Source organism: Pecten maximus, chromosome 15, assembly GCF_902652985.1.
Source record: "Pecten maximus chromosome 15, xPecMax1.1, whole genome shotgun sequence".
Lineage (NCBI taxonomy): Eukaryota > Metazoa > Mollusca > Bivalvia > Pectinida > Pectinidae > Pecten > Pecten maximus.
In genome coordinates, this window is record NC_047029.1 from 6,219,276 (window position 1) to 6,232,507 (window position 13,232).

At 32.9% G+C, this 13,232-nt stretch overlaps 1 protein-coding gene across 1 annotated transcript in view; it reads left to right on the forward strand.

The window, feature by feature from the left end:
- Nucleotides 1-3,296: 3,296 nt before the first annotated feature.
- LOC117343658 (calcitonin gene-related peptide type 1 receptor-like) overlaps nt 3,297-13,232 on the forward strand; it is a 45,532-nt gene continuing 35,596 nt past the window's right edge. Inside the window, exon 1 of the mRNA XM_033906115.1 lies at nt 3,297-3,410. The gene's annotated coding sequence lies outside the window, so the exon portion shown is untranslated. The remainder of the gene's footprint in view (nt 3,411-13,232) is intronic.

Consider the following 13,232-nt stretch of genomic DNA (forward strand, 5'->3'; position numbering starts at 1 on the left):
CAAGGAGACATACCGCAGCCTCTCAAAACACACACAATCACCACACGCATGTATTCCACAAAAAGGGAGGTCGTCTGTTGACGTTGATAGATACAAAACAAAATACAGTCTTAGAAAAATAAACAAACGAATTCAACAAAGTTCTGTAATATTGTAAGGTTTGTTAAACAAGGCTGCTCGGTGGTGTGGTAATCGTCCCCTATACTAGATATATATATATATAATACTCGATGGTGTGGGTAATCATTAGTTGTGTCCCCTATACTATATATATATATAATACTCGGTGGTGAGGGTAATCATTAGTTGTGTGTCCCCTATACTAGATATATATATAATACTCGGTGTTGAGGGTAATCATTAGTTGTGTGTCCCCTATACTAGATATATATATATATAATACTCGGTGGTGAGGGTAATCATTAGTTGTGTGTCCCCTATACTAGATATATATATAATACTCGGTGGTGTGGGTAATCATCAGTTGTGTGTCCCCTATACTAGATATATATATATATATAATACTCGGTGGTCTGGGTAATCATTAGTTGTGTGTCCCCAATACTATATATATAATACTCGGTGGTGTGGGTAATCATTAGTTGTGTGTCCCCTATACTAGATATATAATACTCGGTGGTGTGGGTAATCATTAGTTGTGTGTCCCCTATACTAGATATATATATATATAACACTCGGTGGTGTGGGTAATCATTAGTTGTGTGTCCCCTATACTAGATATATATATATATAATACTCGGTGGTGTGGGTAATCATTAGTTGTGTGTCCCCTATACTAGATATATATATATATAACACTCGGTGGTGTGGGTAATCATTAGTTGTATGTCCCCTATACTAGATATATATATATATAATACTCGGTGGTGTGGGTAATCATTAGTTGTATGTCCCCTATACTATATATATATATATATAATACTCGGTGGTGTGGGTAATCATTAGTTGTGTGTCCCCTATATATACTAGATATATATATAATACTCGGTGGTGTGGGTAATCATTAGTTGTGTGTCCCCTATACTAGATATATATATATATATAATACTCGGTGGTGTGGGTAATCATTAGTTGTGTGTCCCCTATACTAGATATATATATATATAACACTCGGTGGTGTGGGTAATCATTAGTTGTATGTCCCCTATACTAGATATATATATATATAATACTCGGTGGTGTGGGTAATCATTAGTTGTGTGTCCCCTATACTAGATATATATATAATACTCGGTGGTGTGGGTAATCATTAGTTGTGTGTCCCCTATATATACTAGATATATATATAATACTCGGTGGTGTGGGTAATCATTAGTTGTGTGTCCCCTATACTAGATATATATATATATAACACTCGGTGGTGTGGGTAATCATTAGTTGTATGTCCCCTATACTAGATATATATATATAATACTCGGTGGTGTGGGTAATCATTAGTTGTGTGTCCCCTATACTAGATATATATATATATAATACTCGGTGGTGTGGGTAATCATTAGTTGTATGTCCCCTATACTAGATATATATATAATACTCGGTGGTGTGGGTAATCATTAGTTGTGTGTCCCCTATATATACTAGATATATATATAATACTCGGTGGTGTGGGTAATCATTAGTTGTGTGTCCCCTATACTAGATATATATATAATAATCGGTGGTGTGGGTAATCATTAGTTGTGTGTCCCCTATACTATATATATATATATATATATAATACTCGGTGGTGTGGGTAATCATTAGTTGTGTGTCCCCTATACTATATATATATATATATATAATACTCGGTGGTGTGGGTAATCATTAGTTGTGTGTCCCCTATACTATATATATATATATATAATACTCGGTGGTGTGGGTAATCATTAGTTGTGTGTCCCCTATACTAGATATATATATATATAATACTCGGTGGTGTGGGTAATCATTAGTTGTGTGTCCCCTATACTAGATATATATATATATATAATACTCGGTGGTGTGGGTAATCATTAGTTGTGTCTCCCCTTTCGATCGATTTAATCCAACATCATATAAATCAGGTTTCAACATCTGTCATGGATAGACTTAGTTGACAAATACAGCGTCTTACTGGGTGTCACAAACCTATCCTGCGACCTTTCCTAAAATATCCATTCAGAATTAAAGTATTATACCCAGACAGAACTATTGGACAACATAACTTAAATTCAAAGCCTCTTGATTAATAATGTTGACCCTTAGATTTTAAATACCGAGAATGTCAAACAGTCTCGCTCAATCTAGAATGTATACCTCACCTGTATGTAAAGCTTTGTTAGCCTGGGTGATTGTGTTACACTAATGATATACTGAGGTACATTAATTACTGTTTAATAAATAAAGTATGTTTCTCGTGTTTACCGGTGACAATATTTTTTCTTGAAAAATGCATGTGCTGAGCAAGCTAAATGGATTTTGACTAAATAACATACCATTTTTGTGTGATTGATGTTGTTTCTATGAATTCATCTTTTATTCCTAGGTTACGCCTGAAACAATTTTCCTTAATGACTGTTGACAATATCAATACATTACACCTGTAATAGTATTGCCAATGATGGTTTAAGGTCACTAAAACAGAGTCAGCTTGGGCTTGGAACATATTCAAGTCCAGAATATCCGATAACCTCAATATATTTCTCGATGTCCATCTGACTAGTACTTAACGAAGGATGGTGGTTGTGAAGAGGTGCAGTCATATGTTTGATCCGAAATGGACAATAACCACCTAATTTTCTGACAAATGATGGCATTGTTTTCCGGTTAATGAAGGCATTTTCAATACAGACTATTACAAATAAAATTGTGTCCATAATATATTGTTAGTTTAATTATTGGTGTTAATAAGAAATCTTCAAATAACAAGGAGTATAGAGAAAATATGATAACAATAATGCATATTTATATATTTATTTTGTTCAGATGAGAAATGCTATAAGAGTTCATGTGATCAGTATCAAAGATAATATACGTATTTTCAGTGACTCTGTCTCTACTCGAACTGGGTAAGACACATTTAATTTCGACTCAAAAGCTGGCAAACAATCACAGTTCCATTAAACTCTGGCAGTTCAAGATATTTTACTTCATTGATTTTGGCAAGTTCGGGTTATCAAAAGACAAGTAAGAAATGGCTTAAAGGATCTGTGAAAGAACTGACCTGGTATAAGGTTGATATCGGGGGTCGCTGTGACGTCTCCCGTCGGAGTGATACGAGGGGTGCAAACACTGGTTATCGCGTTGAGTGAAAGCTACCGGCGAGGGAGCATGTAAACATGGAGTGCCTAGTTTGTAATCTGTTGATGTAAGGAGAGAAAACATGGAGTCGACAAGCTAAAACCTTATTGAGATCCATGTCAATTAAACAGGTAAGGAATATGATGATGAATCTGCATTAAGTGTCTTACCTCGATTTTTACATGGGTTTATTCACAGGTTTTGCGAGTGTGTTACATAACATATGACAGACAGTGCGTAGGTATTTGCTGACAAATACAAAACGAGGTTAATTTAACACGATAGTCTGTTATGATGTACTATATATATAAATGCGTTTCTGGATCATCTGCACCATCAGCATTAGAATTTGCGTTCAGCAACATTAAAATAAAGCATTGGCAATATCTAGAGAAATAGTCTCCAAAGGCGTGGTCTCATGTCTTTATCGTAATGGTATGGTTATGTTAGTAACAATTTCTTTAGTTTTATATATTTCTGTAATAAACAAAATCATCCTTTTGGTGTTAATACAAAGCAGAGGTTCTTTGTTTTCCGTTTGACTTCTCCTATTTTTCTGATTTTTCTGTCCTATCATATTGGCCGAGGATTATGGTTTTAGTGCCCTATCATATTGGCCGGGGATTATGATTTTTCTGTTCTATCATATTGGCCAGGGATTCTGATTTTTCTGTCCTATCGTATTGGCCGGGGATTGTGATTTTTCTGTCCTATCATATTGGCGAGGGATAATGATTTTTTCTGTCCTATCATATTGGCCAGGGATAATGATTTTTCTGTCCTATCATATTGGCCGGGGATTCTGATTTTTCTGTCCTATCATATTGGCCGGGGATTGTGATTTTTCTGTCCTATCATATTGGCCGGGGATTCTGATTTTTCTGTCCTATCATATTGGCCGGGGATTGTGATTTTCTGTCCTATCATATTGGCCAGGGATTCTGATTTTCGTGTCTATATTGACCGGGGATTCTGATTTTAGTGTCCTATCATATTGGCCAGGGATTCTGATTTTCGTGTCTATATTGACCGGGGATTCTGATTTTAGTGCCCTATCATATTGGCCGGGGATTCTGATTTTAGTGTCCTCTCATATTGACCGGGGATTCTGATTTTTCTGTCCTATCATATTGGCCAGGGATTGTGATTTTTCTGTCCTATCATATTGGCCAGGGATTGTGATTTTTCTGTCCTATCATATTGGCCGGGGATTCTGATTTTTCTGTCCTATCGTATTGGCCAGGGATTCTGATTTTAGTGTCCTATCATATTGGCCAGGGATTCTGATTTTTCTGTCCTATCGTATTGGCCAGGGATTCTGATTTTTCTGTCCTATCATATTGGCCAAGGGATTATGATTTTTCTGTCCTATCATATTGGCCGGGGATTGTGATTTTTCTGTCCTATCGTATTGGTCGGGGATTCTGATTTTCTGTCCTATCATATTGGCCAGGGATTCTGATTTTCGTGTCTATATTGACCAGGGATTCTGATTTTCGTGTCTATATTGACCTTATAAAACAGGAGAGGCCATTCTATTAACTTAGTAATTAACCTTTAAAACAGTGATAAAACCACTAGCAATAATATAAATACATTTAATATATACATAAACTTTATTTATTTTACAACAATTACAAAACAAGTAATATCATATCATGTTAATCACGATTATTGGCCTTGATGGAGGCGCGTGAGAGGTCTTACTGTGGGAGGAAACCGAAGTACCCGGGGAAAACCAACCTGGTCGGGCAGGTGACCCCAAACATTTTAAGTCCGATTGGGAAATCGAACACTGGCCGCCTAAATGAAAGGCAAGTCTGTTACCACTGTGCCATCCGACCATCCCAACACCAACAGATAGATATTAAGCGTGTTTGTAGCACATCGTGTCACCCAGAATCATACATATTCCTGGAAAATGTCATACTTTTACCAAGTAAATCTTTGAAAATATATCCAAACATCTTCGTTTATCATATTCAAAGAAGTATTCTATTTTAAAATATATATTTTAAAAGGATTTGCTTCAGGAAAAATACAGTTTTGTTAATCGTCCTATGTAATCATTCATGGTGGTCTACCAAATACTCCTGTCATTGGGAATAAAGTTAGAATGTACTTGAGCACGACATAAATCATTTGTTCTTATTCTTGCACTGTTCGTTTAACAATCCAATTTTGTATCTTTATATTATACGATGAAAACATTTTGAATTTTAACACAAAAATGTACTAGTATGTTATTTTAGAATACAGTATTTGTAATCGTGTCTTATGGTTGGATAAATTAACTAGCTACATCCGCATACACTGAAGAAGAACTGGCAATCCTACATTATTTTTATATTAACTTACAGTACTGAAATCATAAAGAGGTAGAGTTGATATTTGAAAGATCAACTTTTGCAGTATAGTAAAAACAAAAAGATATATATATATAAAACATTAACAAAATATAAGATGACATTTGAAAGATCAACGTTTGCAGTAAAGTAAAAACAAAAAATACTAGTATAATATGAATAGGATATAAAATGTTTGTATTTCTACTTCAGGGTTCCATGAATGATCGAAACAAAGGCAAGGTTTCATTAAAAATATGCACTTCTCTTTGAAGATAATGTACCACCATTTCTATTGTACATGTACAAGACTAGAGTGATTTTAGTCACTTTGAGCCATGATGTCATACAATTGTGAATGACTCTACATAAATATAGTATATTTAACTCATATGCCGGTTAATGATTATGAAAGGTGCGACATACCGCTATTTCGACCATCAATGCATGTGAAAATTCTACCACAAACTCGTGTGAGTTTAGGGTGGGGTCCTAGATAAATCCTAGAAAGACGAACCAGCTACACGATGCAGTTGATACTGATGTTTTGGAATACACTAATTCATAACTTCAGTTGATATTGATATTTTGGAATACACTAATTCATAACTAATGTTGATATTAATGTTTTGGAATACACTAATTCATAACTACAGTTGACATTAATGTTTTGTAATACATTAATTCATAATTAAAGTTGACATTGATGTTTTGGAATACACTAATTCATTATTAAAGTTTATATTGATGTTTTGGAATACACGAATTCATATTTAAAGTTGATATTGATGTTTTGGAATTCAATAATTCATATTTAAAGTTGATATGGATGTTTTGGAATTCAATAATTCATATTTAAAGTTGATATGGATGTTTTGGAATTCAATAATTCATATTTAAAGTTGATATGGATTTTTTGGAATACACTAATTCCTAATTACAGTTGATATAGATGCTTTGGAATACACTCATTCATAATTCAAAGTTGATATTGATGTTTTTGAATACACCAATTCTCATCATCATTAATGTTGATATTAATGTCTTGTGTAGAATACACAATTTCATAACTACAGTTGACATTAATGTTTTGGAATACACTGAATCATATTTAAGATTGATATTTATGTTTTGGAATAGACTTATTTATAATTAAAATATAGATGTTTTGGAATACACCGATTCATATCTAAAGTTGATATATAATTTGATGTGTATTGTGATTCCTTTCAATATGTAAACTTAACATATTAAATCGTACGAATTATAATTTGCTTTATTTCTGTATATGCATCTGTTGTTGTAAACACTTAAGGATTAGGTCTAGAAATGTCAAAGTCATCATGTTGCAGCCAAGTACTGCCACCAATGAAATTAAAGATTAGCTTAATACAGACAGTAAACTACTCCACATAATTTTGGGTTGTAAAGCATCAGTATACAATATAATTTATTGCCAATATAAAGCAAAACGATTTGGCACAAGTTACATGAATATTACAGACGTCCGTTCCTAATTATATAATTAAACGTACTTATACATTATAAGATGCTAAATAGTGGTAATTATGTATAATACGATAACGATTGGATGGGGATGTGGGGGAGATCATTGTAATTGAGTATACCAAAGGGAAATAGTAGATGATAGTTACACGGAGGTTTCTTACATCTCAAGTCGAACATCATTTAATCAGTACACAAACTAATACATACACGCATATATTATAAGTATAAATTTGAAGCAAAAGGCCTGGAAAGAATACCAACGTAAAATATAATATATCGAACGATAAAATGTAATATACTGGATGATAAAATGTAATATACTGGATGATAAAATGTAATATACTGGATGATAAAAGGAAATATAAAGAATCATAAAACGTACTACAAAGAGTTCTAAAACGTAATATAAAGAATGATAAAATGTAATAAACTGAACGATACAATGTAATATTTAAATGATAAAATGTTATATACTGGATTATAAAATGTAATATAGAAAAATATAAAATTTAATATACTTATATACATATATGGAATGTAATACATTAATAAAATGTAACTACATTAATGGTGAAATGTTATTATTTACTGAACGATGAAATGTAATGCATTAATGATAAAATGTATAAAACTGAACGATGAAATGTAATATACTGAACGATGAAATGTGATATTTAAATGATAAAATGTAATATACTTGATGATGAAATGTAATATAAAGAATAATAAAATGTAATATACTGAACGATGAAATCTAATATACTGAACGATGAAAGTCTAATATACTTAACGATATTGTGATTACTGATGAAATGCAACACTTACACTCAATACTCAATTGTTCTTTTCACTTGGGTGAAAACAAACGAGTTTGATAAGATAAGTTTTAGCACAAGATTTTTTTTTATTACAAAACAAGCCATATCTATAACAGTAACACGCACCCTGTCCCTGATGATATATGGTTATTGTTACGTTTACTTTTGATAAGATGTTTTCATAAAAATACAATTCCAGGTGTTAAAATGGCGGTTTTATCTCCAACGACCAATCCAGGGTGTGTACTAAGTGACCGACCATTATCAACACTTAGCGAGAAGGACATTAAATATACCCACTGACAAAACAGCTACCATTTAGGGTTTCTTTGATGTGATGTAGTTCTGTAAAAAAACGTTCATGCGATTAAGAACATGATTTACTGACCATTTATTTAAGATTTATTATAGGTAACACCTTTAATGGGGTGTTGCCCGGTTCCAAAAGGATTTTGATTTAGCAAATGTTAAATTTTTAAATTTCAAATAATTAATTCGCCAGAGGTTAACAAGAGGTGTGTGTAACGAGATACCTTATCATTGAGTAATCGACCTAACACTGTAATACATGCTGACCAATAACATGTTGTCTATTAGAACAATCACGTCGTTATACCACTGTCGCTAAGACGGCAACTCAAATCATCCAATCACAATGCGAGAGGTAAAACAAGGATAAACGTACACTAGGATAAAATCCCTGTCATTTTGTTTTTGTTTTTGTTTGTTTGTTTTAGGGTTTTTTTGGTTTGTTTCATATACTCTGGCCCTCCAGAAAAGTATAAAATAAGATATGTACAAAAACAGAATTGTATACACTGACCCGTTGGTAAATTTCATTATGAAACAATGTATTCCAGTAACATAAGATTTAATTTGCTTCATCGAAAACAGTCATCATGTACATCTAGGTCAAACTCAGGTAATGCAGCGTTCTCAATGTGAGAATAAGGATTGAATTGATTATTAACGTTCTCAAGGTGAGAATAAGGATTGAATTCATTCATTATTAGCGGCCTCAAGGTAAGAAAAGGATTGTATTCATTGTTAACGTTCCCAAGGTAAGAAAAAGGGTTGAATTTATTATTAACGTTCTAACGGGGGGAATAAGGATTGAATTCATTAATAATGTTCTCAATGTGAGAATAAGGATTGAATTCATTATTTACGTTCTCAAGGTGAGAATAAGGATTGAATTCATTAATAACGTTCTAACGGGGAGAATCGGTTTTGAATTCATTAATAACGTTCTAACGGGGGGAATAAGGATTGAATTCATTAATAATGTTCTCAATGTGAGAATAAGGATTGAATTCATTATTTACGTTCTCAAGGTGATAATAAGGATTGAATTCATTAATAACGTTCTAACGGGGATAATCGGTTTTGAATTCATTAATAACGTTCTTAATGTGAGAATAGGGATTGAATTCATTATTAGCGTTCCCAAGATAAGAAAAGGGATTGAATTCATTATTAGCGTTCCCAAGGTAAGAAAAGGGATTGAATTCATTATTAACGTTCTCAAAGTGAAAGTAAGAATTGAATTCATCGTCAACGTTCTCAAGCTGAGAACAAGAATTTAATTCATTATCAACGTTTTCTAGATGAGAATGAGGATTTAATTGATTATTAACGTTCTCAAGGTGAGAATAAGGATTTAATATATTATTAACGCTCTTAGGGTGAAAATAAGGGTTGAATTCATTATTAACCTTCCCAAGGTAAGAAAAGGGATTGAATTCATTATTAGCGTTCCCAAGGTAAGAAAAGGGATTGAATTCATTATTAACGTTCTCAAAGTGAAAGTAAGAATTGAATTCATCGTCAACGTTCTCAAGCTGAGAACAAGAATTTAATTCATTATCAACGTTTTCTAGATGAGAATGAGGATTTAATTGATTATTAACGTTCTCAAGGTGAGAATAAGGATTTAATATATTATTAACGCTCTTAGGGTGAAAATAAGGGTTGAATTCATTATTAACCTTCCCAAGGTGAGAATAAGGATTGCATTTATTACCAACGTTGTTAAAGGGAGAACAAGAATTTAATTCATTATTTACGTTCCCAAGGTGAGAATAAGGATTGTATTCATTATTAAATTCCCAAGGTGAGAGTACCGATTGAATTCATTATTAACGTTCTCAAGTTGAGAACGAGGATTGAATTCAATATTAGCGTTCTCATGGTGAGAATAAGGATTGAATTCATTATTTACGGTCTCAAGGTGAGAATAAGGATTGAATTCATTATTAGTGGCCTCAAGGTGAGAAAGGATTGTATTCATTGTTAACGTTCCCAAGGTTAGAAAAAGGGTTGAATTTATTATTAACGTTCTAACGGGGGGAATAAGGATTGAATTCATTAATAATGTTCTCAGTGTGAGAATAGGGATTGAATTCATTAATAACGTTCTAACGGGGAGAATAGGGATTGAATTCATTAATAACGTTCTTAATGTGAGAATAGGGATTGAATTCATTAATAACGTTCTCAATGTGAGAATAGGGATTGAATTCATTAATAACGTTCTTAATGTGAGAATAGGAATTGAATTCATTAATAACGTTCTAACGGGGAGAATAGGGATTGAATTCATTAATAACGTTCTCAATGTGAGAATAGGGATTGAATTCATTAATAACGTTCTAACGGGGAGAATAGGGATTGAATTCATTAATAACGTTCTTAATGTGAGAATAGGGATTGAATTCATTAATAACGTTCTCAATGTGAGAATAGGGATTGAATTCATTAATAATGTTCTCAATGTGAGAGTTAGGATTGAATTCATTATTTACGTTCTCAAGGTGAGAATAAGGATTGAATTCATTAATAACGTTCTAACGGGGAGAATCGGTTTTGAATTCATTAATAACGTTCTCAATGTGAGAATAGGGATTGAATTCATTATTAGCGTTCTCAAAGTGAAAGTAAGAATTGAATTCATCGTCAACGTTCTCAAGCTGAGAACAAGAATTTAATTCATTATCAACGTTTTCTAGATGAGAATGAGGATTTAATTGATTATTAACGTTCTCAAGGTGAGAATAAGGATTTAATATATTATTAACGCTCTTAGGGTGAAAATAAGGGTTGAATTCATTATTAACCTTCCCAAGGTGAGAATAAGGATTGCATTTATTACCAACGTTGTTAAAGGGAGAACAAGAATTTAATTCATTATTTACGTTCCCAAGGTGAGAATAAGGATTGTATTCATTATTAAATTCCCAAGGTGAGAGTACCGATTGAATTCATTATTAACGTTCTCAAGTTGAGAACGAGGATTGAATTCAATATTAGCGTTCTCATGGTGAGAATAAGGATTGAATTCATTATTTACGGTCTCAAGGTGAGAATAAGGATTGAATTCATTATTAGTGGCCTCAAGGTAAGAAAAGGATTGTATTCATTGTTAACGTTCCCAAGGTTAGAAAAAGGATTGAATTTATTGTTAACGTTCTAACGGGGGGAATAAGGATTGAATTCATTAATAACGTTCTAACGGGGAGGATAGGGATTGAATTCATTAATAATGTTCTAACGGGGAGAATAGGGATTGAATTCATTAATAACGTTCTAACGGGGAGAATAGGGATTGAATTCATTAATAATGTTCTAACGGGGAGAATAGGGATTGAATTCATTAATAACGTTCTAACGGGGAGGATAGGGATTGAATTCATTAATAACGTTCTTAATGTGAGAATAGGGATTGAATTCATTAATAACGTTCTCAATGTGAGAATAGGGATTGAATTCATTATTAGCGTTCCCAAGGTAAGAAAAGGGATTGAATTCATTATTAACGTTCTCAAGGTGAGAGTAAGAATTGAATTCATCATCATCGTTCTCAAGCTGAGAATAATAATTTTATTCATTATCAACGTTTTCTAGATGAGAATGAGGATTTAATTGATTATTAACGTTCTCAAGGTGAGAAACAGGATTTAATATATTCTTAACGCTCTTAGGGTGAAAATAAGGGTTGAATTCATTATTAACCTTCCCAAGGTGAGAATAAGGATTGCATTTATTACCAACGTTGTTAAAGGGAGAACAAGGATTTAACTCATTATTAAATTCACAAGGTGAGAGTACGGATTGAATTCATTATTAACGTTCTCAATGTGAGAGTAATTATTTAATTTATTATTAACTTTCTCGAAGTGAGAGTAAGGATTGAATTCATTATTAACGTTCCCAAGGTGGGAATAAGGATTGAATTCATTATTAACGTTTCCATTGTTTCTTATGTTTACGCCAAACATCAAATAAGACTAGGCCAAACCCTAATTAAAACCTACTATCATGCACTTGCTTCTGATGTTATATTTTCAGTTTTTGGCATGATTTGTCACATATAGAATATTTTAGATTATGAAATGTATATGATCGTTATCTGGAAACTATTAAGATATCCTTTCTCCGTTGTTAAAATACAGTACAATAAAACAGAAAATAGCCAAAGGATATATTGAGAAGTCGTAAACAAACCTGAAGATAGTGACGTTAAACTGTATAGATGGTCGGGTGGCACAGTAGTAACACATTTCCATTTAGTCGACCAGGGTTCGAATCTCCGATAGGGCAAAAAAATGTACGGGGTCACCTGGCTGACCACGTGGGTTATCCCAAGTTTTCCTGGTTTCCTCCCACAGTAACACCCCCTCACAGTTCAATCCGGGCCAAAAAAAGCCTGATTGATAGAGGTTGATATAACTTGTTTCGTAAATGTCGTAAAATAAATATAAAGTTTATATTTACAAACATTATGTCTTTTTAACAATCACGGATATTTGTCAGATTTCCTACCTCTTTACAGCTTACTGTCAGGAAATCATCGTTTGTTACTTTTCAACGCCCTATCAACAAAGTAGGGTCATTTAAGATCGTAAACCTTCTTGAAATGAATCAAAACGTTATTTCACTGAAATGGCATGGTGTACATAAACGTTGATAAATAACACTTTTCCTAAGCATACAATCCACTCTATGGTAAGTTTATGAGTACTGTTAGATATACCACTGCCAACATCAAATAAAGCGACATAGAATTATATGTTTTCACATAGGATTGTATATAACACGCGGACATAGGATTAACACTTATTGAAAGTACGCTTAATGGATTTGATATACACAAAAACATTAAAAACATTGAAAACACTCACACATTTAATCTATGCACTTATCACACAAACGACCAAATACGATGCATTATATGGACCAGTTCAACGGTAAAACAGAATTAAAGTCATATTGGAGGAGAAAG